This window comes from Lactuca virosa, chromosome 3, assembly GCF_052849685.1.
Source record: "Lactuca virosa cultivar CGN04683 chromosome 3, Lactuca_virosa_CGN04683_v6, whole genome shotgun sequence".
Taxonomy (NCBI): Eukaryota; Viridiplantae; Streptophyta; class Magnoliopsida; order Asterales; family Asteraceae; genus Lactuca; species Lactuca virosa.
Window position 1 is genome coordinate 153,715,329 of NC_136428.1, and position 27,152 is coordinate 153,742,480.

The following is a 27,152-nucleotide window of genomic DNA, read 5'->3' on the forward strand; positions in this document are numbered from 1 at the left end:
ACAAGTTATGGAGGTTCAAGAGTCACTTCATTAAGTAATAAAATGTGTAACCTTAATTAGTTCGATAAGTTACAAAAATAAAGAAAAGTTACATTCTTTTATTAGTTTAAAGTCTTCCATAACTTGTCCTCAAGTTATGGAACTTGAAGAGTTTTTAATTAAAACTACTTTAAACACATAAGTTATGGAATTAATTAGTTTTGAATATTTTCAAAACTTGCCCTCAAGTTTTGGAATTTGTAAAGTTTCCCTTAAGAATACTTTAATTCCAAGTTAAGCCCTTCGAATTTTAAAAGTTAAAATTCAACCCTTATACTTTATAATATTATAAGTTAATATATATATATATATATATATATATATATATATATATATATGTATAAGAGCAAGGCAGTCTTACCATTAGTAGGCCTCATTCACGAAGCCGGTCTATAAGGGGGGTATAAGGTTGTTGCCTATAAAATGGCAGCTTAATGGGTGTCCACTCTCACCCACCGCTTCCTTGACTGGTGGAGGGTCGTTAGCCGAACAGGTAGGACAAGGACTATAATTCTCCCTTCATTAAAAGTATTAATGATAAATACTAAGTAACTAAACACTTAAAATTCCCAATCTTAGTTACTTAGGAAAATGTGAATAAGGTGCTAATCCATGAAATTACACTTTGCACTTTGTTTAAACCGTTAGTGGAGCGTGTGTGGTTAACCGACACTCTAACCTGGATTTAACAAGGTAGGCAAAGGGTAACTTAATATTTATCATAGTATCGACGGAGCTCGTGTGGTTAACCGGCACATCGATTGAGGGGTAAATATTAAGGGTACCAAGTAATTTGCATGGTTAGTTCACACCTTGTTTTTTGATCCTCGGCATCCCAGTCACAAAACCTGAAGGGCACACTCGAGATTGAAACATGCCATTGAAAAGTTCAATGAATCTCAGAAGATCTAGGAGTTTCAAATCCAATTAAAACCTAATAATACATTTCGTTTTTCGTGGTGGAAATTGGTGAATCGTCATTCACCTACCTTCAAATATTTTATAGCCTGGATTACGGCATCCCTATTCCAAGTTATAAAATATTGTGTTGGGTCCTAGCCTTAATATCTCATATTGGGTGTTATATTAAGGACTTAAATCAACTATCTTGAATATCTCCCAAAAGATGTCTAGTTCAGACATCTATGATCTTCCCAAATCTCTTGAAACTTCACTTCCTTCTCCCTAACCCACAAGTTCTTGAAAAATTTAAGGTCACTCAAGCCCTATTGGCAGGCAAGGTCTATGTGTGATCACATCTTGGAGATGAAGTCACATATTGACAAGCCGGGAGAGTTGGGTGTCAAACTCTTGAGAAAGTTGGATGCTCAATCACTTTCTAAGTCACATAGTAAGTTCCTTATGAACTACCATGTAAAGGACTATGACATGACCCATAATGATCTTATCTATTTGCTTTGGGGTGCTTAATCAGCAATGGTTTGGAGCACTGGCAGAGCAAATTTGATTAGGAGATCAACTTCTCAATGGACATTGACAATGGTAACATTGGATACCTAGAAAAAGCATTCTATTCCCAATGGAGAGGGATTGGCCATAGTCAACCCGGTTGACCAAATGGTAAAGAGAAAGGCTAAGTCTGAGATAGTCCCATTACCAAAGAGTCCATATGTTTACCTTGCCAAAGGAAGGGGTATTGATTGCGAAGCTGCTTATTTACCTGAAAGATCAAAAGGTTGATCAAGTGTAGAAGTTTGAGTCTTCTTCAGGTAAAAGTCCACTATCTAACTCTGTTAAGTTTCTGTTATGAGATTCTCATTACATGATGTGACGGGGTCACATGTTGATGCTTTAAGAATCAAAGAAAAGTGAAGAAACTTAAAGGAAGTTATGATATATTGCTTAGGAATAGATAACAACAAGTTTTCATATGCATTTGCACTGTAAGGATAAGTTTTTTCCGCAAAGTTTTGAAATAAAATAAAAGGTTTTAATTTTATATTTATTTTAAATATCCTTACAAGTGGCATTTGTGAAAAATGGTTGTTTATATGATTCCACTGATAGCAATATTTGGAAAAAAAATGGACTTGATTCTTTCATTTGTGGTAGTGTCATAATTTACCAAATAAGGAAAGATTCTCATTCCTAAGGCTTCAGTTGGATAGAAACTTGGAATCATGCAAGTTGAATAGTATGATGAATGTGAACTTTCAAGCATTGGAAAATTAAGACTTGTTCACATGGATGTGTGAATCAAGTAAATGACTAAAGGGATCGAGTACACATTCTTGTGCACTGGTCAAGTCCACCACAAAGATCGATAAGACTATTCATCATGATTTACTAAAGTTTAGTAAATATGTTTATACTTACAAGATTAAGTATAATTCTGAAACATTGGAAAAGTCTCAATGTATGGTAGAACGAATGAGAAGAATCAAATTAGGCAGAAAGATAAAAGTTTTCTCAAATCTGAAAAGATGGGAGAGTACTTTAGTATCATGTTTTGTGATCATCTTAATGATTTAAGAACCACATCACAATTGGTCTTCTCAGGACATCTTAGTGCATTCTTATGACTAAGAAGAGGAGTCATGAATTGTTGAAATGGTTAAATCAAGAAGATAAGTCATACTTCTTTCAAAACAAGTCTTAGAGTCATACTCCAAGACTATAAATTGAGTGACATATCTTAAAGAAAGGTTTATAACACTTGTCAAATGTAAGAATAAAAGTGTCCTACTCTTGTACATTTGAAGTTGGTAAGTTGTGATGTTTTGGATTAAACAAAGACCAACTAAGGCCAATTGTGTGAAGTGTTTGTGTTGATATAGAATCCGCACTATCCCTTGAATATTTGACAAGAGAGTCTTATATATCAAGAGGACAGTGGGAGTCTTAAAGGTCTTGAAAGTCTCAAGAACTAATCAAGAGTAAAACCTGAGGTTCTTCACTACCACACGACTTGAGGTTTATAACCTATTGTGTTGACATACTTCTATTTCTGTGCCCATTCCAGTTAAAGTTGGTTTTGCATATGAGTTCTTAGAGTTCTCAATTGGTTTCATAACAACTTGGAAGCAATGACAGGCCTTGTACTGCCAGGTGGCAAGAAGTTAAGATTGAGTTCAGTCCATATGTGTTTGGATTTGTCATTATCCTTGTCTTGTGACTATGGTTTTGACGATTCACATGGATAAGAACACATACATCATAAAATCTAAGGGTCATAAGGTTTCTCTTCGATTAATGAAAATGATGGTGAGGAAACACTTCCACCAAGTAGATTTGAAGCAGATGGCAAAAGGTCTAAACAATTGAGACTATGATTACGACATCCCTTTTCATAGTTCTGAAATTGTTTAGACACACATGCATGCTATCTAAGGTAAGGTGTATGATTTTGAAAAAGTTTTATCAAAGCATCTGGTATCAGAAATCTGAACTTTGGTAAGAATGTCAATAAAGTATTGACTTCTAGAGCTCCAGCTGTTTTCTGGATACATGTCAAAGCTAGTGGGAGCATAAGTGTTATGCTAATAATCATGATGTTAGTGGGAGCATGATAATTATTGTAAGTATTGCAAGTTAGCAATGTTAATTATAGAAAACAAAAGTTTCAATTCGTGAGGCTGTAGGGGTTGAAAAAGTTGTTTTGCTATAATTAAGGGAGAGGAAATTATACTTCATTTCAGTTCAAAAAGCTTAGATTGAGATTTTAATCAAATTTAGTCAATAATATATATGAATTTCATGTTGGAATGGCTCAACAAAAGAAAATTTTATATATGGGTTCATTATTTGCGTTCTAAAATTCGATTATGATTACGGCATCCCTTTTCATAATCTGAATTATGAGAACTTGGCAAATAGAAATGGAAATGTTATAGCAAAAGACTGGTTTAGTCTTTATGTGAGACATCATGAATCGTGTCCCATATGCTTCGGATATAGGATCGATTGCATGTGCTATAATATTCATACTTTCTAAATTTTCCAAATGCTATGGGTATTAAGAGGGAAAGTCTAGAATTGGATATGACTAAATAGATTAAGCAATTTTCGAGGACAATCTAAGGTTTACCAAAGATTGGTTGCTCAAGGACAGTTGGAAGTATAGTGTGAATTTTGGAAGGACCATATTGACATATTCTGAAAGGAGGTAACTCTTATTCAGAAGTGATAGTCAAAATGGAATATTGAAAATGTTTCATAGTTGGAAGTTATTCAATCTGTGTAAGATTAGAAAACTTAATTCAAGAAGGTTGTCTCCATGGAGTAGGTCTTCATTGGAATATCCTATAATGGTTGTTGACAAGTCTCTGTGACTTTGTACACATTCATTACAAGAGGGTAGTGCATTTGAGTTTAAAATCTAACAGATTTCGGTAAATGGCGGGAATTTGGAATTCGTACATTTATGATAAGGATTTTGGGACTGTGAAATAAGCATCATTGAAATTATGTTCAATTGGTTTATTTCACAAAGTAAGGATCATAAAGAAACATAGAGTACATACTTGGTGTATGGCAAAGCTATTGTTTAGAAAAACATAGTGTACATGCTTCGAGCATGGGACAACTATTATTTTAATTCAAGTACAAAGTTGATAGCTGAAACAGTATACAATGAATAATGTATAATCAATATGGAGATAAATAAAAGTTGTTTTATTTATAAGGCCATATTGGATTCAATTATTATTGTGTTTCATTTTGCATGTTTTGACTTCCAGAATAACTAAGTCGTTCTTCTCGAATGACTAAGTTATTCAAACTATCCACAGTCGGTCATATGTTGGAAGTAGATATGAATCAAGACTGTCATGGGTTGGCTTGTAGAGGTCTAAGATGTTGGACAAAGCGGTGCTACAACACTCATGAGTGCTCATAAGTTTTGAGTATTGGATTCAACCCGCGCTCATTTGAATCACTTCATGGATTTTATCACGAGTGATCATGAGACGATAATATCGTATGTTCTTCAAACCTAGAGATATGAGTTGTTACTATGAGTTGATAGTACATTGATTGCACGAAAACGCATTGGTAACTCGATGTTATAAAACGTGCCTTTGTGTATGATTCAACAAGTAGTAGAGCAAGCCATATGAGTCGAAGTTTATCCATTCCTTTTACCTTCGGGATAAAAGCGATATTTGTGGGCCCCTCGATGATTTAGTGATGATACATGTGAGTGCTTGGCCAAGCCAGAACTGATTTGATCTGTTCAATCAGTCAGTCATCATGAATCGGAAATCGGGAAACAACAAATGGACAGAGAGAATGATTTTAATCCATGTCTCAGTCCATATGATATCTAGAATGGAGGAATATATGATCCCTTATCTAATGGACAAGTCATTGACAAAGGTCATAGTTCATCGACAAGGTTAGAGTTCGACAGAAGCTTTTGAGAGCTACGATTGCTGATCGGTTCCTGAAGTCATACGCAATAATAGTTTTAGACTTATCCAAGTGGGAGACTGTTGGATTAATGTCTAAGTCCATAACCATAATTGGTAAGACTTGACCCGAACCGGCATGGTCCATTTGGGTTGCGTGGCATCATGCATTTGGATAGACTTTAATGAGAGAAATAACACTTAAGGTTTGTTAATATATTATAAGTTCTAATATATTAATAAGATTATTTAATTAGTATTGATCAAGAATTAATCTAGAATTAATTAAGTGATCAAAAGAAGACTAATTAAATATATGGGTTGATTGTGTAAATCATCCATACTTATATAGTGGGCTAATGCTCCATTGATTATCTAGTTGGGCTAAAATCCATATGATGCTCCATGGATGCTCCATGGTGTATTTGAACCCATGGATCCAAGGAAATGGAAAGCCATGACAATTACGGTTTACCCTAATTGTAACAACTATATAAGATCATATTCTTTGACAAAATTGGTACTAAGTTATGAAGAGAGGGGCTAGCCGATTTTAGAAGTGTTCAAGTTTCTCTCAAGTTATTCCAAGTGTATTTGATGTTGTGTAAACCATTTGAGGTGTCACACTTGGGGCACTAGGCACTCAAGCTTCATGAAGACTTTCTACATCAAGAGGTATGTAACTCTAACTTGATATATTCATATGAATCAATGTTATTATGCTAGTTAGGATGAATACCTTGGAATATTCATATTTGTATATATAATAGAGAAAACATAGATCAAAGGTATTTAGGGTTGCATGTACACTTAGGAGTGTTAGAATGCTCAAAACCCAACATGAGGCCTACTAACGGTAAGACTAGCAGTTTAAGTTATACATATATAATATTAGACCTTTAATGTTATATATAGTATAGGGTGTATTTTACACTTTTTTTAAAATACTAGATGGGTTAATTTAATAAATTATACCTTTTAATTTAATTAAACATAAACCATGTCAAAATGGATTTATTAACTTTCTTTTAATTATACCTTTAATTAACTTAATAAAACCATAAGGGTGTAATTTGAACTTTTTCAAAACTAGGGTTTTAGAATTTAACATTTTAAAATCAAACTTTTAATCAAAATTTAAATTCCAAAACTTGAGGGCAAGTTTTGAAACATTTCAAAATATTAGGGTTTAACTATTTAAATTTCAAAACTAAAACTTTTAAAGTTGAAATTTAAAACTATGAAACCTAAAGGGAGAAAATTGAAACTTTTCAAATTTTATCAAGAACATTCTAGATCAACAATTCAAATAAGGCAATTAACAATTAATTTGGTTATCTAATTTTGACCTAGTCCAATTACTTGCAAGACAATTCACCAAATAACTAAAATAATTATACATTATCATATAAGGCAACAAATATTTGATTAATTGACAATTATCTACTATTTTGGAAAGGATATTCACCCAAAATCAATAAAAATCGGATTTTACTAATTAAAAACGTTTATGGTAATTATCCCAAGCCAAAAAGGCAAGAAAATCGCGAAATTAAGCTGACAGACCCTTGGACTCGTCGAGTCCACAATGGAACTCATCGAGTAGGACCTACTTGTCGAGTCCATTCATGGATTCGGCGAGTCTGGCAGTCAGAACCCAGAAAAAATGATTTTTTAAGCAAGCAATGAACAATTAAGCATCAATTCATCATACACACAGCCTAGGCTCTGATGCCACTGATGGGTTATTGGCCCTACAACATTCCTATGGTGTACATGCAAACCCTAAAGCTTTGGATCTAGTTTGTCTAATGAACATGCAATAATCATCCAAAGCCATAAACCCTAGATCTAGCATGTGATAATCAATATTACTATAAGAATAGGGTTTAGATCATACCTTGATTGTTATGTAGTAATAACAATCTATTCCTTCTAGTAATTGGCTTCTAAAAGCTTAGAGTCACAAATGTCACTCCTCTAATGGCTCACAAATACCAAGAGCAAGAGGATGAAGAAGGAGAAGAGGAGAGGCACTCAAAACCGTCTAGAAACCCTAAGGAATAAGATGGCCACGTTTTTGGTGCCCTAGGGGTCCTTAAATAGTGAGGCTATTAGGGTTATCTAACAAGGAAACCCTAATTTGACGGCTTAGGCCCTAAGCAACCCATGGGCGATTTCTAATGGGTTTCCCCATAGAATTCGTCCACTCCTGTAATAAGGAGTCCAATAGCCCAATATTCAACTATCACACAATTGACAGTTCTAGTCCCTTAAGTTTAATTAATCTCTTTTAGCCACAAAATTAATCTTAATTAATTATTGACCAATATTAATTAAACAATATGATTTTTCCTTTAATATATTATTCATATAATATATTAATAAATCATAATTAATACTCTCTCTCCATAATTCATCCTATCAAGTTGCTTTGGTGAAGGCAACCCAAAAGGACCATGCACCATCGGGTCAAGTACATACCATAATAGTTATGGACTTAGACACTAATCCAACAGTCTATTGCGATGCGTCAAATCAAGGACTCGAATGTGTTCTGATGCAGCGAGGTAAGGTCCTCGCCTATGCCTCGAGACAGCTGAAGACACATGAGGTCAACTACACTACCCACGATCTTGAACTAGGAGCAGTTGTGTTTCCTCTAAAGATCTGGAGACACTGCCTGTATGGTACAAAAAGCACAAAAGCCTACAACATATATTCGACCAGAAGGAGGTCAACATGAGACAACGACGGTGGGTCGATCTACTCAGTGACTACGAATGCGAAATTCGATATCATTCGGGTAAAGCCAATGTAGTAGCTGACGCCCTAAGTCGGAAAGAATATTCTGGTCGTAGAGTCAAATCATTGACTCTGACTATCCATTCACACTTGTCCACACAAATTAAGGAAGCTCAGCTCGACGCTTTGAAACCTGAAAATGTGGCGGGTGAATCCTTGAGAGGGATGGATAAGAACTTGGAGGTTAAGGGTGGCGGAGCTTATTATTTCATGGATCGGATCTCGTCCCCGAAACATAGTGGTTTCCGAGACTTGGTCATGAACGAGGCACACAATACTCGTTATTCCGTCCACCCGGGTTCAGATAAGATGTATCTGGATCTTAAAAAGCTATACTGGTGGCCTAACATGAAAGCAGAGATTGCTACCTTCGTGAGTAAATGCCTTACTTGCGCCAAGGTCAAGGTCGAATACCAGAAACCCTCCGGTCTACTACAAAAACCAGAGTTACCGGAATGGAAGTGGGAGCGGATCACTATGGACTTCATAACCAAGTTTACCAAGATGACGGGTGGACTTGATACCATATGGGTCATCGTCGATAGATTGACCAAGTCCGCACACTTCCAGCCTATCAAGGAAACAGACAAGATGGAGAAGCTTACAAGAACTTACATTAGGGAGATTGTACGACTGCATGGTGTTCCCATATCCATTATCTCAGACAGAGATAGTAGATTCACTTCGAGGTTCTGGCAGACGTTACAAAGTTCCCTAGGAACTAGGTTGGACATGAGTACAACCTACCATCCACAGACAGACGGGCAAAGTGAGAGGACTATCCAAACCTTGGAAGATATGTTGCGAGCATGTGTGATCGACTTTGGGAAAGCACGGGATACTCATTTACCCCTTGTAGAATTTTCCTACAACAACAGTTATCACACGAGCATAAAGGTTGCTCCATTCGAGGCCCTCTATGGCCGAAAGTGCAGATCCCCTCTGTGCTGGGCTGAGGTGGGTGATACCCGGTTAGCTAAAGGACGAGTTCCTAAAAGCACTCTCACGGGTCCGGAAATCATAAGGGAAACGACAGAGAAGATCGTTCAGATTCGTGAACGATTGAAAGCCTCTAGAGACCGACAGAAAAGCTACGCTGATAAACGAAGGAAACCATTGGAATTCCAGGTGGGCGACCGTGTTCTATTGAAGGTCTCACCCTGGAAGGGCTTGATACGCTTCGGAAAGCATGGAAAGCTAAATCCAAGGTACATAGGGCCTTTCGATATTCTCGCTAGAATCGGCCCTGTAGCGTACAAACTTAACTAACCGCGCGAACTCTGTAACGTACATTCTACTTTCCACGTCTCGAACTTGAAAAAGTGTCTGTCCGACGAGACTCTTGTAATCCCACTCGACGAGATCGAGATCAACGAGAGCCTCAACTTCGTGGAAGAAACTGTAGAGATCATGTACCGAGAGGTCAAACGAACCAAGCAAAGTCGTATCCCAATAGTGAAGGTTTGCTGGAACGCCAGGCGAGGACCGGAATTCACTTGGGAGCGCGAGGATCAGTTTAAACTGAAATATCCTCATCTTTTTACTTAGTTATTTGTAACTACTTATTTGCTTAAACTCTAATTTCGGGACGAAATTCCTTCTAACGGGGGACGATGTGACAACCCGAAATTTCTATTTTGTACAACCATTCACTTCAATAGAAGTCAGAACGGTTTCTGCTAATTTTCAAGCTTTTTTTGGAATAAGTTTAAGTGTTTTAAAGCTTAGCACTTCAAAGAACAATAGGAGAGAGGATGCCCTAGGTTCATTGTGCATCATTTTCGCAAAAACTCCAAGAGTTAAGAGTTTTCGGCCCAAATGGTGTTTGGACCGAAAACCCCCATGAGTATACATATGACACTTGGCCATATTTTTAACTTTTTCACTCTTTCAAGAACAAGAACCGAAATCCTCTCAAGTACCATCCGATTTTTCCTTCTAGATCTTTAAAATGTAAGTGTTTCTTACCCTATTTTAGTTGATCTCTTCCATTATCTAGTGATCTTACATGATTTCATCCGTGAAATCATTCCATTTTCTTAGATCTTCAAGTGTTCTTCATTGCACCAAGAACACCAAGAACACACACTAGTGTTTTGGACCGAAAACACCCTTCTTTGCTTCCATATTGTAAGTATCTATCTCTTATACTTGTTATCTAGTAAGGATACTTAATTTAGAGCCTTGAAAGCAGCCATTTATCCAAGAACAAAGGTGTTTTCTTTCTAGTGCATCTCCTTAGACCGAAAACCCTTTATGAAAGGTGCAAAATGACTTTAAACTTTCCTAATGCTTAGTATCGAGTCTAGAACACTTCTTTACTGGTTGGAAGCCCTTGGAAAATCACCTTATGCATCAAAGAACAAGACTTTTCGACCAACCTCTTGGACCGAAAACCTCCATGACCGAAAACCTCCATGACCGAAAGGTCATTTGGACCGAAAACCATATGGACCGAAAACCATATGGACCGAAAACCTCTTTGGACCGAAAAATCCTTTAAGTGGCTATACAACCCTTATATGCAACCCTTGGTACTTCTAGCACTTGAATCAAAGTGTTTTCCATGTCCTAGGGTGTCTTAACTTGGTTAATTAGTTGTTAAATGACTAATTGGATACATATATGTGTTATTATATGTTAAATAGGATCCGTGTGCGTGCTCAAGTCTTCACTTGACACTTAGCATCCTATACATTCCGTTCATCCAAACCACTCACTACAGGTGAGTTCATACCCCTTAATTAACCTTTTAAATGTTTTTAAATGCTTTTATGGGGGGGATACAAGTTGAACAATTATAGTTATTATATCAATCACATGTGATTAATAGCTACTAAACAAGTGGATTCTTACTTTTCAAACTGTGTTACCAAACTGTTTTACTTCAAACTGTTTTACAAACTCTTTTCATACCAAATGCTTTTATCAAACTCCTTTACAGGTCAATTATAGTTACTTAAACTCTTTTAAACTTATATTTTGTGTATCTATGTAGATATAGTTATATAAGTAGGATTGAAAGGACTTAGGACTGATAGCCTACCTTACTTCCTGTTCCTTGTTTGGTTGTGGACTTAGGGTATCAAGGTTATTTGTCCGAAGGTCGTTTAAATCCTAGTTATATATCCTGTATATGTGTATAGATATAAAACGTTACTTCTTTCATTCAGTTCAATGCCTTTGGGTAGCAAAGGTATACAAACATGTTCGTATACACAAACAACATTACTAGTAAACTATAATAGGTATAGTTTAGGAAGATACTATTACTAGAACAATGAAACATACAATGAGTCGGTTCATTCATAAGTAATACATAGTGATGAGAAACAAACATAATACATAGTGATGAGAAACAAACATAATACATAGTGATGAGAAACAAACATAATATATAGTGATGAGAAACAAACATAACACATAGTGATGAGAAACAAACATAATACACAGTGATGAGAAACAAAACATACAGGCCAGACAGAGAAAGAACACATAATACAGGTAGCACATACATATACATATACATATACATTACATACAGTTATGTGAGCCACTTAACGGGGGCATGGCACTACCTGTCATGACCCGTTTTGTATCCGGAATCTCCTTAAGTGGAGAGCGTATGAGTTTGTGTATAGATCTATACTGGATTGACTATCCTACACGTTGCTGCTCGCTACAGTGGGACTTGCAAGTCTACGGGTGCCAAACGTCATTTCTTACGACGCTTACATCGTCGTTTTACTATAGAGTTAGTAGCAGGATACAGGCCGATCACATGGTACTTTAAATAACAAATAGTTTAAAGTAATTAGTACAGCAGTAGTTACTTAATACAACACTACTGTACTATTTCATTTTCCCTTTACATTTACTTTGTCATATTCACACAATAAACAATAATGTAAGAACTATATTTTTGGTTAATGATAGTCAGATTTGGAAAATACACACTCTTACAAGAGACACACACACAGATACTAGATGCCTTAGTAGAAGGCTACTTTTAGTAGGAAACATAGGGTTTTCTAGGAGAGTTCAAACAATTACAAACTTTTACAAACTTATACAATTACAGACTTACAAACACTTTCATACAAACACATACATTAATATACTTATGATCTCACCAACTTTAAAGCTGATAAACTCTTTCAAAATAACTTGTATTCTCAGGTCATCAGTAGACAGGTACCGGTGCCAGGTTTTGAGAAGATGGAGCTCGTTCATGACTCATCTTCTATTTTGATGTATATTTTTGGTGTCTATATAACTTGACAAAACACACTTGTATAAAATTATATTATTAATGAAATAAATGATGTTGTTGCTTGTTTACTACTTTGCATTGTTGTGATACTGAACATGACGTCCTCCACCCCCGAACGTTTCCGCCGTTCCGGTTTTGGGGTGTGACAAAAAGACAGACGAAAACGGACGTCGGATGAAGAAGTTATGAATTTTTAACGGACCAATCCTGTCCCGGCCGGTTAAAAATATAACTTTTAAAATAAAGTAAAAATTAGCTGACGGAGTCTAAACGAAAGTTGTGGAGTACGTTCCCGCCTACGCGTGGATATAAAGAACGTCGAAAATGGAGCTCGTACGCGAAAGTTACGAATTTTTAAAGTTGGAAGAGGAATTTGCGAATCTGAGGATGGAAGTAATGACATTGCCTCATCGCAGCCGTCCATTGCTGATCGCAGAGCACCCTTCGGATCACGCCACGTCGCCTCGCTTTGCCGTTACGCCCCGCGTCCGAGAATGGTACGCCCAGCGTACCTGCGGTCCCTATCCCCTTCCGAGTGCGAGCCAGCTGGATCCACGTGACGGCCTTATCCGAAGCTACGCGGCGCGTAGCTGCTGAACGCCCAACGTTCCGAGAGGCTTCACCTCCTATAAATAGATGCGAAGTCTTCCGGATTTTCCACACCAATTCCACTTCTCTCTCTAAGGGTTTTAACCCTCCCCTAAGCCTAGGTGAACCCCTAGCACCCAAAGGAAGCCCCGAGGCTACCAGAGTCCCGAGAAAAAGGGTCTTTCGGTTTCGGAAACGCTGCTCCGAGAAAAGCCCTGTTTTCTTTAAAATCCGCTGTAAGTGAGCTACGCCTACACAATTTTTAATATAACCTTTAAATAATTATAGTAATGTTATTAGGTCCTTAAAATAATTATTTTAATTATTTGGGCTATTATTATGAGTTATATTGAGTGTTATTTAACGCTTATATAATAATAATAATAGCTAGACTATTAATTAGTCACGGTTAACGTTAAAACTAAACTCTAGTGGTATTAATACTAGGTTTTGGTCAAGGAAAAATTGTTTTGAGATAACGAAGTGCTGTTCAAGTACCGAGTCACCACCTAATCAAGTGAGTGCATAGTTACTTTCATCTTACACATAGATATGAAGTATTTTATATAAATTACGTGCTATGTGTGCATACTATCTGAATACTTGCTGTCTATGTTGGATGAATGATTTTATACACGTTTTTCGTTATTTAAACTGTATATGTATTTTATATCTACAAAAATGTTGGGGTAAAACATGGGTAGATGTAATAAGACGATGTGTGATAAAATGATGAGAGGCCTCGATGTTGTTGGTGATCCAGTCATCTAGCGGAGTATAGATGACGACCACGGACTCTTCTAGACAGTCCAGTGGAACGTTAGCAGGCTCGCAACCTGTAGGTGTTTGTGAACGATGTGTTCACCGGTGTACTCCATCCCCCTCATGGTTTCCTTTAGGACATTTATTGCTGAGGAACCCCCTTAGCAGTAGTGTCCATCCCGATGATGATCCTTAGGCTAGGTCCCTTATGATAGGTGTTTAGGGACATAAAGTGAGGATAACGGGAACGAGTAATCAGGTTATTGTTGGTTGATGAAATTAATAAACTTATTTATTGTGGGTTGAAAACCCTATGTGCTCACCAGGCCCCCAAGCCTGACCCACTCAGTTTCATGTATTACATGTAGTGGCGCTCGAGCATAGATGTGATGTTTTAGATGATGGATTATGGATATAGGCCTGTAGATATGAAATAATGTAGTAAGGCTTATATTGTACTGTTTATGCTTTTGATCTGTATCGAACATGACATCCCGAGTTTTTTAATGAAATACATTTCCTTGGAAATGCTTTTGATAAATCTTTATCATATTTTGTTTTAAGACAAATTCCGAAACACTTTTATTTAAAATGTTACTCTGATTTTCAAACAAGCATAAACAAAAATCGGTCTTTTTTGGCCGTGAAAATGGGGATGTCACAGTTGGTATCAGAGCATTAGTTTAAGCGAACTAGGAATTTGTAGAATTTATAGACTTGAACTTAGAATGCTAAGCAATGATTGTGAGGTGTGAGCACTAGCTTATTTTAGGAATTATGCCTAAAATGCTTTTATGTGCTAAATGCTTTGTGCCTGATATGCTGTTATTTGTTCGGATCTATGGTCTATTGCCGACCGGATCTGGAAACCTTATGTGTTTAGGATTCTAAACGTATGACTACGATATTAGAACTAACATGTAAACGTTTCGGAGTGATAAGGATGATTTAAACGTCTATCCTGAATAAAGATCTAAATTTACCTTATTCGGTGTATAGATCAAAATGGCAAGAACCCGTAGTGGAGCTGGGAATGCAAATGGGAATAGGAATCAACCCCCAATGATTCAGCAAATACCTGTTATAGCAGATGTTCCTGAGCCAATCACGATGGCTGGAGTGCAAGTGATGATCCAGATGATGTTGGATCGTCAAATGGAGGAAACCAGATGGTTGCTCCAACAAAATCACGAGGAAGCTACCATACCAATCGTAGAGCCCGAGCTGAATGATGGGCAGTCAGAAGGAGGAAAATACAGTGGGACTGTTGGTCAAGCCAACCCACCGATAGTTAGGCAAAACCACCAGGATGGAGGAAATGACGGACGTGGATGCAAATACAAGGATTTCATGGCATCCAAACCACTGTGTCTATCTGGAAGCCCGACGCTGGTGGAATTCATGAACTGGATCTCCGAGATGGAGACGATGTTTGAGAGTTACGAGTGTAGCAACAGGCAGAAGACCGTTCTCGCGGTTCCTCTGTTGAAATATGGAGTACTAAGCTGGTGGAAGCTACTAGCTGATTCAATGCCCAAAGGAGAAGCGAGCAAGATGTCGTGGGAGGATTTTCAGGTGCAGTTAAAGATGCAATACTGCTCTGAGCAGGATCTTCTGGAGATCAACAACGAATTCCAGAATCTGAAGAAGGGAAGAATGAGCGTTACTGAATACGCTGCAAACTTTACAGAGAAAATGAACCTTGTTCCTCACCTCGTCCCAACTGAACTCTCCAAGGTTAACAAGCTTGCCCTCGGATTACCAGCGGACTTCGGTCCAATGGTCAAGCAAACAACCACTCTGAAAGCCGCCATCTGGGCTGCTAAGAATGTGGAGACCCAGATATGAGAGAAGGGTCTAGAGAGAGCGGAGGTGGGAGAGAAAAGGAAATTCGATGGGTCGTCGAAATTCAGCAAGAAAAGCAAGTTCTCAAGGTCTGGTACGCAGAAGTCTGGAGGAGGTGAAGCCAAATGGTGCGACAAGTGCAAGAAGAAGCACCAGGGGAAATGTGACGGAGGAGTCACTTGATTCAAATGTGGAAAACCTGGGCACTATGCCAACGAGTGCACGTTCACTAAGAAGGTCTGTTATGAGTGCAACGAGGAAGGGCACATTTCGAGGGACTGTCCGAAGAAGAAGGAGGCAGGAAGACCCAACATTCCACCGAAGCCGAACGCAAGAACCCTTCCAGATGACGCTTGAGGCTGCAAAGGAGGCAGCAGACGTCGCTTCAGGTACCTTTCTTGTAAATGGATTGCCTGCCAATATACTATTTGATTCGGGAGCAAACTATTCCTTTATATCACATAGATTTGGAGGAAAATTAGCATTGTCTGTAGAAAAACGTGATAATGCCCTAATTGTGGAAGTTGCCAGTGGCAAGTTCCTACCTGTTAATAATCGTATTAAGAACATCGTCATCGACCTAAACGGAAACGAATTCCACAAGGAGCTGTTACCCATAAAATTGAACGGTTTCGACATCGTTTTGGGAATGGATTGGCCTAGCGCCAACGATGCTGAGATTCACCGAAAGAAGATAGTAAGGGTAAACCCACCCGGAAAAGAGTCATTTATGGTGTACGGGGACAAACGCCGAGTAAATTCTGGAATCATCTCCCTGATGAAAGCCAGAAAATGTTTGTCCAAGGGATGTGCATCATACTTGGCATTCGTAATCGATGCTAAGAAGGAAAAGAAAGAGGTGCAGAATATACCGGTTGTGTGTGATTATCCGGAATTCTTTCTCGAAGATCTTCCCGGAGTACCGCCTGATAGACAAGTGGAGTTCAGAATAGACTTGTTACCAGGAACAAGACCGATAGCAAAAGCACCATACCGATTAGCACCGACGGAGATGAAGGAGCTCATGACGCAACTTCAGGAGTTGTTGGACAACGGTTTTATCAGACCTAGTTCATCATCCTGGGGAGCTCCGGTGCTATTCGTGAAGAAGAAAGACGGAAGCATGAGAATGTGTATAGACTACCGAGAGCTGAACAAGGCAGCGGTGAAAAACAAGTATCCATTGCCAAGGATTGATGACCTATTTGATCAGCTTCTAGGTTCGAGCTATTTCTCAATGATCGATCTTAGGTCAGGATATCATCAGCTGAAGGTGAGAGATCAGGATATCGAGAAGACTGCGTTCAGAATGAGATATGGACAGTACGAATTCTTGGTTATGTCGTTTGGACTAACCAATGCTCCAGCAGCATTCATGGATTTGATGAACATGGTTTGTAAACCATTCCTTGATAGGTCCGTGATAGTGTTCATAGATGACATTCTCATCTATTCGAAAAGCCAGGAGGAGCATGGCTAGCATCTACGAGAAGTGTTGGAAGTCTTGAAGAAGGAGAAGCTATATGCAAAGTTCTCCAAGTGTGATTTTTGGATCCGAGAAGTCCAGTTCTTGGGTCATGTGGTTAACCAAGAAGGGATAATGGTTAACCCAGCAAAAATCGAAGCTGTAATGAAACGGAAACGTCCAAAGAGTCCCACAGAGATTCGAAGCTTTCTTGGATTAGCTGGATATTACCGACGATTTATCCAAGGCTTTTCTTCAATAGCTGCTCCATTGACTGCTTTGACCCACAAAGGAGCTACTTATACATGGAGCGAGAAGCACGAAGAAGCATTCAGGAAGCTAAAGAAGAAATTATGTGAAGCACCGATTCTTTCTCTACCCGATGGAGTTGAAGACTTCGCGGTCTATAGTTACGCATCTGGAGTCGGGTTGGGTTATGTTCTGACCCAAAGAGAAAAGGTGATAGCATACGCATCCCGACAATTGAAGGAGCACGAAAAGAACTACCCCACTCATAATTTGGAGTTAGCAGCGGTAGTTTTTGCTCTAAAGATATGGAGGCATTACCTCTATGGAATGAAGTGCAAGCTTTTCACTGAAAATAAGAGTCTCCAGTATCTCTTTAATCAGAAAGAATTGAACATGAGGCAGCGACGCTGGCTAGAATTACTCAAGGACTACGACTGTGAGATACTTTACCACCCCGATAAAGCAAATGTTGTTGCTGATGCTCTCAGTCGGAAAGTCAATCTTGAAAGAAAAAGGCCAAAAGCTTTGAGAATTGAAGTTGTCTCAACAATTGTGGAAAGTATCAAGAAAGCTCAAGAAGAAGCTTCGGAAAAGAATGACCGAAAAGAAGAACGTTTGGGAAAGACGTTGGTATTCGTTACAAACCGTCAAGGACTAAAGGTATTCCAAGATCGGATTGGGTACCTAAGACGGGAGGAATAAGAGATCTTCTGATGGAAGAAGCTCACAAGACCATGTACTCGATTCATCCCGGTAGCACAAAAATGTATAGGGACCTAAAACCCTACTACTGGTGGCCGACGATGAAGCTCGATGTTGCAAAGTATGTGGCCGAGTGTGTAACTTGTGCAAGAGTTAAGGCACAACATCAGAAACCGTATGGGATTTTAGAACCTTTACCTGTACCCATGGGTAAATGGGAAGACATCACCATGGATTTTGTGACAAAACTACCCAAGACGAAGAACGGTCACGACATGATTTGGGTGGTCGTGGATCGTTTCACAAAGAGTGCACACTTCATAGCTGCCAATGAAAGGAGGTCTATGGATAAGCTTGCAAATGCTTACGTGAAGGAAATCATGAGACTTCACAGTGTTCCTCTAACGATTGTATCAGATCGTGATAGTCGTTTCACGTCAAGGTTTTGGAGAAGTCTACAAGAGGAATTGGGTACGAAGTTGTGTTTGAGTATGGCTTCCCATCCTCAGACTGATGGTCAGAGCGAAAGAACGATTCAAACGCTTGAAGATATGTTGAGAGCATGTACCCTCGAGTTCCAAGGTAACTGGGATGAGCACTTACCTTTGGTAGAATTTTCCTATAACAACAATTTCCACTCGAGCATCAAGATGGCACCCTATCAAGCTTTGTATGGGCAAAAGTGTCGTACGCCGTCTTGTTCGCTTGAGGCCGGAAAAGAGCAGTATATGGGCCCCGAGATAGTCCATGAGACTGCTGAGAAGCTGAAAGTGATCAGGGAAAGAATGTTAGCAGCTCAAGATCGTCCGAATAGCTATGCTGACAAGAAAAGACGACCGATGACCTTCGTAGTTGGAGATTCGGTTTTTCTTAAAGTCTCACCGTGTAAGGGACTTATAAGATTCGAGAAGATTGGGAACCAAGCTTACAAGCTGGAATTGCCCGAAGAACTCGATGGTATTCATAACACCTTCCATGTGTGTTATCTGAGGAAATTCACGGGAGAAGTTCCCGACATAATTCCAATCTCAGAATTAAGAATGGATGAGAACAAGAGGTTGATTGAAGAGCCCGAGGTAATTGTTGACCGTAAGACTAAGAAGTTACGACGCAAGATGGTCGACTTAGTGCTAGTCCGTTGGAAACATTCGAATGGGCCGAATCTCACTTGGGAAACAGAGAGTGACATGATGAGTCGCTATCCGCATCTGTTTGCTGAAGCATGATTCCGGGACGGAATCATCCTAAGGGGGAGGGAATTGTAACGCCCGCGTTTCGGGGCTAAGAATTTTTAGACGATGTAATTGATGGGTTTTGCGCATTCTAACACTACTAAGTGTACATGCAACCCTAAATACTTTGGATCTATGTTTTCTCTATTATACATGCAATTATGAACTTTCCAAGGTATTACCCTATCTAGCATACAATACTTGATACTTGGGTAATCAAATGGATAGAATACATACCTTTGTTTGATGTAGCTTGTCTCCATGAAGCTTGAGTGCCTAGTGCCCCAAGTGTGACACCTCAAATGGTTCACACAACACCAAATGCACATGGAATGACTTGAGAGAAATGGAACACTCTTTGAAATCATCTAGCCCTCATATTCACACATTAGTGTACCATTTCTTGAGCCATGGGATTCTTTTATATGGTGGCTATTAGGGTTACACCATGTAACTCATAACTTTACCCATTCCTTATGCTCCATGGATTTTAACCTCCATGGAGTATCCATGGGTCACCCCATGGACTTAGTCCAACATAAGGAATCTTGGATCACAAGCCCACATATATAAGAATGAATGATTTACACAATCAACCAATATATTTAATTATTCTCCTTTTGATCACTTAATTAATTCCAAATTAATTCTTGATCAATACTAATTAAATAACCTTATTAATATATTAGAACTTATAATATATTAACCAACCTTAAGTGTTATTTCTCTCATTATAGTCTATCCAAATGCATGATGCCATGCAACCCAAATGGACCATGTCGGGTCGGGTCAAGTCTTACCAATTATAGTTATGGACTTAGACATTAATCCAACAGTCTCCCACTTGGATAAGACTAAAACTATTATTGCGTATGAGTTCAGGAACCGATCAGCAATCGTAGCTCTCAAAAGCTTCTGTCGAACTCTGACCTTGTCGATGAACTCTGACCTTTGTCAATGACTTGTCCATTAGATAAGGGATCATATATTCCTCCATTCTAGATATCATATGGACTGAGACATGGATTATCAATCCTTCTCTCTGTCCATTTGTTGTTTCCCGATTTCCGATTCATGATGACTGACTGATTGAACAAATCAAATCAGTCCTGGCTTGGCCAAGCATTCACATGTATCATCTTTAAATCATCGAGGGGCCCACAGATATCGCTTTTATCCCGAAGGTAAAAGGAATGGATAAACTTCGACTCATATGGCTTGTTCTACTACTTGTTGAATGATACACAAAGGCACGTTTTATAACATCGAGTTACCGAATGCGTTTTCGTGCAATCAATGTACAACCAACTCATAGTAACAACTCATATCTCTAGGTTTGAAGAATATAAGATATTATCGTCTCATGATCACTCGTGATAAAATCCATGAAGTGATTCAAATGAGCGCGGGTTGAATCCAATACTCAGAACTTATGAGCACTCATGAGTGTTGTAGCACCACTTTGTCCACCAACTTGGACCTCTACAAACCAACCCATGACAGTCTTGATTCATATCTACTTCCAACATATGACCGACTGTGGATGGTTTGAATAACTGAATCATTCAGGAAGAGAGACTTAGTTATTCTAGAAGTCAAAACATGGAAAGTGAAACACAAGAATAAATGAATCAAATATGGTATCAAACCCTATGAATATAAATAAACACTTTTATTTATCACCATACTGATTACTCGTGATACATTGTTTCGTTTTATCAACTTTATACTTGAATTAAAAATATTAGTTGTCCCATGCTCCAAGCATGTACACTATGTTTTTCTTAAACAATAGCTTTGCCATACACCAAGTATGCACTCTATGTTTGTCTATGATCCTTACTTTGTGAAATAAACCAATTGAACATAATTTCAATGATTCTAATTTCACACTCCCAAATCCTTATTGAAAAATGTGAGAATTTCAAATTCCTATCATTTATCGAAATCTGTTTAGATTTTAAACTTATATGCACCGACCCTCCTGTAATGAATATGTACAAAGTCACAAAGACTTGTCAACAGTCATTATAAGGTATTCCAATGGAGATCAACTCCATGGAAACTAAGTCTCATATTCAAAGTACATTGCTTTGGACATGCTTCTTGCATTAAGTTTTCTAATCTTACACAGATAACTTCCACCTATGGAGACAACTCCATATTCTCATTTTGACTATCACTTCTGAATAAGAGATACCTCTTTTCAGAATATGTCAATATGGTCCTTCCAAAATTAGCACTATACTTCCAACTGTCCCTGAGCAACCAATATTTGGTAAACCTCAGATTGTCCTCGACAATTGCTTAATCATTTTAGTCATATCCAATTCTAGACCTTTTCCCTTCTTAATGCCTCTGGGCATTTGGAAAAATTTAGAAATGACAAATATTATAGCACATGCAATCGATCCTGTACCCAAAGCAAATGGTACACGATTCATGATGTCTCACATAAAGACATGATTCTAGACCAGTCTTTTGCTACAATATTTTTATTTGCCATGTTTTCAAAATTTGACTATGAAGAGGGATGCCGTAATCATAATCGAATTTTGAGAACGCAATATATTGAATTTCCTTAAGTTGAACCAATCCAACATGAAATTCATATATATATTATAGCAAAACAACATGAAGTATATCCTCTCCCTTAATTATAGCAAAACAACTTTTTCAATCCCTGCAGCCTCACAAATTGAAACTTTTGTTTTCTATAATTAACATTGCTAACTTGCAACACTAACAATACTTATCATGCTCCCACTAACATGATGATTATTAGCATAACACTTATGCTCCTACTAGCTTTGACATGTACTCAGAAATCAGCTGGACTTCTAGAAAAGAATACTTTATTGACTTTCTTACCAAAGTTCAGATTTCTGATACGAGATGCTTTGATAAAACTTTATCAAAATCATACACATTTCCTTAGATAGCATGCATGTGTGTCTAAACAATTTCAGAACTATGAAAAGGGATGCCGTAATCATAGTCTCAATTGTTTAGACCTTTTGCCATCTGCTTCAAATCTACTTGGTGGAAGTGTTTCCTCACCATCATTTTCATGAATCGGAGAGAAACCTTATGACCCTTAGATTTTATGGTGTATGTGTTCTTATCCATGTGAATCGTCAAAACCATGGTCACAAGACAAGGTTAGTGACAAATCCTAACTCATATGGATTGAACTTGTGCAATCTTAACTTCTTGCCACCTGGCAGCTCAAGGGCCTGCCATTGCTTCCAAGTAGCTATGCAAACAATTGAGAACATGTATAACTCAAATGTATAACCAACTTAACTAGAATGGGCACAGAAATGTCAACACGATAGGTTATAAACCTCTAGTTGTGTGCTAGTGATGAAATACAGGTTTTTATTCTTGATTACTTCTTGAAACCCTTTCAGGATCTTTTAGACTGTCTCCTTGACCTATAAGACTTTCTTGCCAAATATTCAAGAGATAGTGTGGATTCTAATCAAGACAGACACTTAACACAATTGGCCTTAGTTGATCTTTGTTTTATCCAAAATATCACAAATTACCAATTTCAAATGTACAAGAGTAGAAAACTTTTACTCTTACATTTGACAAGTGTTTTTAAACATCTTTTAAGACATGTCACTCAAGTTACAATCTTAGAGTATAACTCTAAGAATTGTTTTTGGAACGATGTATGAATCATCTTCTTGATTTAACCACTTCAACAATTCATAACTCCTCTTCTTAACTATCAGAATGCACTTAGAGGATGAATTGTGATAAGGTCTCAAAATCATTAAGATGATCTTAAAACATGATACTAATGTACTCTCCCATCTTTTCAGATTTGAGAAACTTTTATCCTTCTGCCTAATTTGATTCTTCTCATTCGTTCTGTCATACATTGAAACTTTTCCAATGTCTCAGAATTATACTTAAGCTTGTAAGTATAATCATATTTAGTAAGCCTTAGTAAATCATGACGAATAGTCTTATCGATCTTTTATGGTGGACTTGATCAGTGCACAAGAATGTGTACTCGATCCCTTAGTCCTTCACTTGACTCACATATACATGTGAACAAGGAACTAGTCTTAATTTTCCAAAGTTGAAAATTCTCATTCATCATACTATACAACTTGCATGATTCCAATTTCTATCCAACTGAAACTTGGGTGATGAGAATCTTTCCTTATTTGGTAAATTTGGACACTACCACAAATGAAAGAATCAAATTCATATTTTCACTCTTGCTCTTAATGGAATCTTATAAGCAACAAAGATTTTCAGAAATGCCATTGTAAGGATATTTTAAAATAAATAAAATCAAAAATTTTCCTTTTATTTTAAAAACTTTGCGGAAAAAACTATCCTTACAGTGCAAAAGCACATGAAAACTTTGTTGTTATCTATTCCTAAGCAATATATCATAACTCCTAAGAAGTAGCTCAAGAATCCGATCTTCAAACTATGCGATAAAATCCATCTACGCGATCAGATTCAACATATTCTTTCTTTAAGTTTCTTCACTTTTCTTTGATTTTTCAAACATCAACATGTGACCCAGTCACATCATGTAATAAGAATCTCCAAGTAGGAACTTAATAGAGTTAGACAATGGACTTTACCTGAAGTAGAGTCAAACTTATTGACTTTAACATCCTTAGGTAAATTTGGCAGCTTCGCAACCAATGCCCCTTCCTTTGGCAATGGACCCTTGATAATGGGACTATCTAAGACTTAGCCTCTCTCTTTACCATTTGGTCAACCGAGTTGACTATGGCCGATCCCTTTCTATTGGGAAGAGAGAGCTTTATTGGATATCCAATGTCATCATTGTCAATGTCCATAAAGTTTTAGGAAGTTGATCTTAGCAAATAGATAAGATCATTAAGGGTCTTCTCATAGTCTGTTTCATAGGAGTCCCAAAGGAACTCACTATGTGACTTAGAAAGTAGTTGAGCCACCAACTTTCTCAAGACTTTGACACCCAACTCTCCCGGCTTGTCAATATGTGACTACATCTCCAAGATGTGATCACACATAGACCTTTGCTTGCCAATAGGGCTTGAGTGACCTTAAACATTTCAAGAACTTGTGGGTTAGGGAGAATAATTGGAGGAGGTGGAGGAAGTGAAGTTCCAAGAGATTTGGGATGATCATAGATGTCTGAACTAGACATCTTTTGGGAGAAATTCAAAATAGTTGATTTAAAGTCCTTAATATAACACCCAATATGAAATATTAAGGCTAGGACCCAACACAATATTTTATAACTTTTAAGAGGGATGCCGTAATCCAAGCTATAGAATATTTGAAGGTAGGTGAATGACGATTCACCAATTTCCACCAAGATAAACGAAATGTATTATTAGGTTTTAATTGGTTTTGAAACTCCTAGATTCTTTTGAGATTCATTGAACTTTTCAAAGGCATGTTTCAATCTCGAGTGTGCCCTTCAAGTTTTGTGACTGGGATGCCGAGGATCACAAAACAAGGTGTGAAGTAACCATGCAAATTACTTGGTACCCTTAAGTGTTTACCCCTCAATCGATGTGCAGGTTAACCACACACGCTCCATCGATACTATGATAAACATTAAGTTACCCTTTGCCTACCTTGTTAAATACGGGTTAGTGTGCCGGTTAACCAAACACGCTCCACTAACCGACTTAAACAAAGTGCAAAGTCTACTTTCATGGATTAGCACCTTATTCACATTTTCCTAAGTAACTAAGATTGGGAATTTATAAGTGTTTAGTTACTTAGTATTTATCATTAATACTTTTAATGAAGGGAGAATTATAGTCCTTGTCCTACCCGTTCGGCTAACGACCCTCATTAAGGTTACACATTTTATCATTTAAGGAAGCGGTGGGTGAGAGTGGACACCCATTAAACTGCCATTTTATAGGCAGTAACCTTATACCCCCCTTATAGACCGGCTTCGTGAATGAGGCCTACTAACGGTAAGACTGACTTGCTCTTATACATATATTTATTATTAACTTATAATACTATAAAGTATAAGGATTGAATTTTAACTTTTAAAATTCTAAGGGCTAACATGGAATTAAAGTATTCATGGGGAAAACTTTACAAATTCCAAAACTTGAGGGCAAGTTTTGAAAATATTCAAAACTAATTAATTCCATAACTTATGTGTTTAAAGTAGTTTTAATTAAAAAAAAACTCTTCAAGTTCCATAACTTGAGGACAAGTTATGGAAGACTTTAAACTAATAAAAGAATGTAACTTTTCTTTATTTTTATAACTTATGGAACTAATTAAGGTTACACATTTTATCATTTAATGAAGTGACTCTTGAACCTCCATAACTTGAGGACAAGTTATGAAGTCATAAAACCATTTAATGAGGACAAGACTCTTCATTTTTGTAACCATTGCCAACTTTTTATGAGTTTTATGAAACTTAAATGTGACTTTTCATATAACTTGAGGACAAGTTACAAAAACACATTTTAGAATCAACTCTTAGATTAAACTGGATTGAAAACACATAATCAATTAACTTTTCTATTAATCTAATAAACTCATATGAACAAAGATAATTCACATCAAATTTTTTTCAAGTAATTAGCATAACTTTTAAACTAATACAATTCGATTTTTCAGCTAATTTTGGAAGTATAACAAGAAAACAAGCCTTGGCTCTAATACCACTGATGGGTTTTACGCATTCTAACACTCCTAAGTGTACATGCAACCCTAAATACCTTGGATCTATGTTTTCTCTATTATACATGCAATTATGAACTTTCCAAGGTATTACCCTATCTAGCATACAATACTTGATATTTGGGTAATCAAATGGATAGAATACATACCTTTGTTTGATGTAGCTTGTCTCCATGAAGCTTGAGTGCCTAGTGCCCCAAGTGTGACACCTCAAATGGTTCACACAACACCAAATGCACATGGAATGACTTGAGAGAAATGGAACACTCCTTGAAATCGTCTAGCCCTCATATTCACACATTAGTGTACCATTTCTTGAGCCATGGGATTCTTTTATATGGTGGCTATTAGGGTTACACCATGTAACTCATAACTTTACCCATTCCTTATGCTCCATGGATTTTAACCTCCATGGAATATCCATGGGTCACCCCATGGACTTAGTCCAACATAAGGAATCTTGGATCACAAGCCCACATATATAAGAATGAATGATTTACACAATCAACCCATATATTTAATTAGTCTCCTTTTGATCACTTAATTAATTCCAAATTAATTCTTGATCAATACTAATTAAATAACCTTATTAATATATTAGAACTTATAATATATTAACCAACCTTAAGTGTTATTTCTCTCATTATTGTTTATCCAAATGCATGATGCCATGCAACCCAAATGGACCATGCCGGGTCGGGTCAAGTCTTACCAATTATAGTTATGTACTTAGACATTAATCCAACAGTAATAGTCTAGGTTAACTGTTATAACTCTTTTGATGTAATAAAGATGAAATATTTGAATACTATGTGAATTATGTGTATTTGTGTGCTTATTATTTAATTATAAATGTATAATTAGTAAAGAATAAAAATAAGCGTCAAAATTAGAGTGTGAGATAAACCCGATATCTTTACATAAAGTTGTAGCGGTCGAAACAAGGATTCCGGAGATATAAAGAACGCTGAAATCCAAGTTATAACGAAGAAGTTATGACCCGACGAAGTTTCGTGATGAAACCGGCACGGCACCGGGAAGCGTAAATAGTGAATTTACGATAAAGCGACTTTTAGCCTTAGCGATCTAAATGATAGTCGTAGAAAACCTTAAACCGATGGTGTCCATAAAAAGAA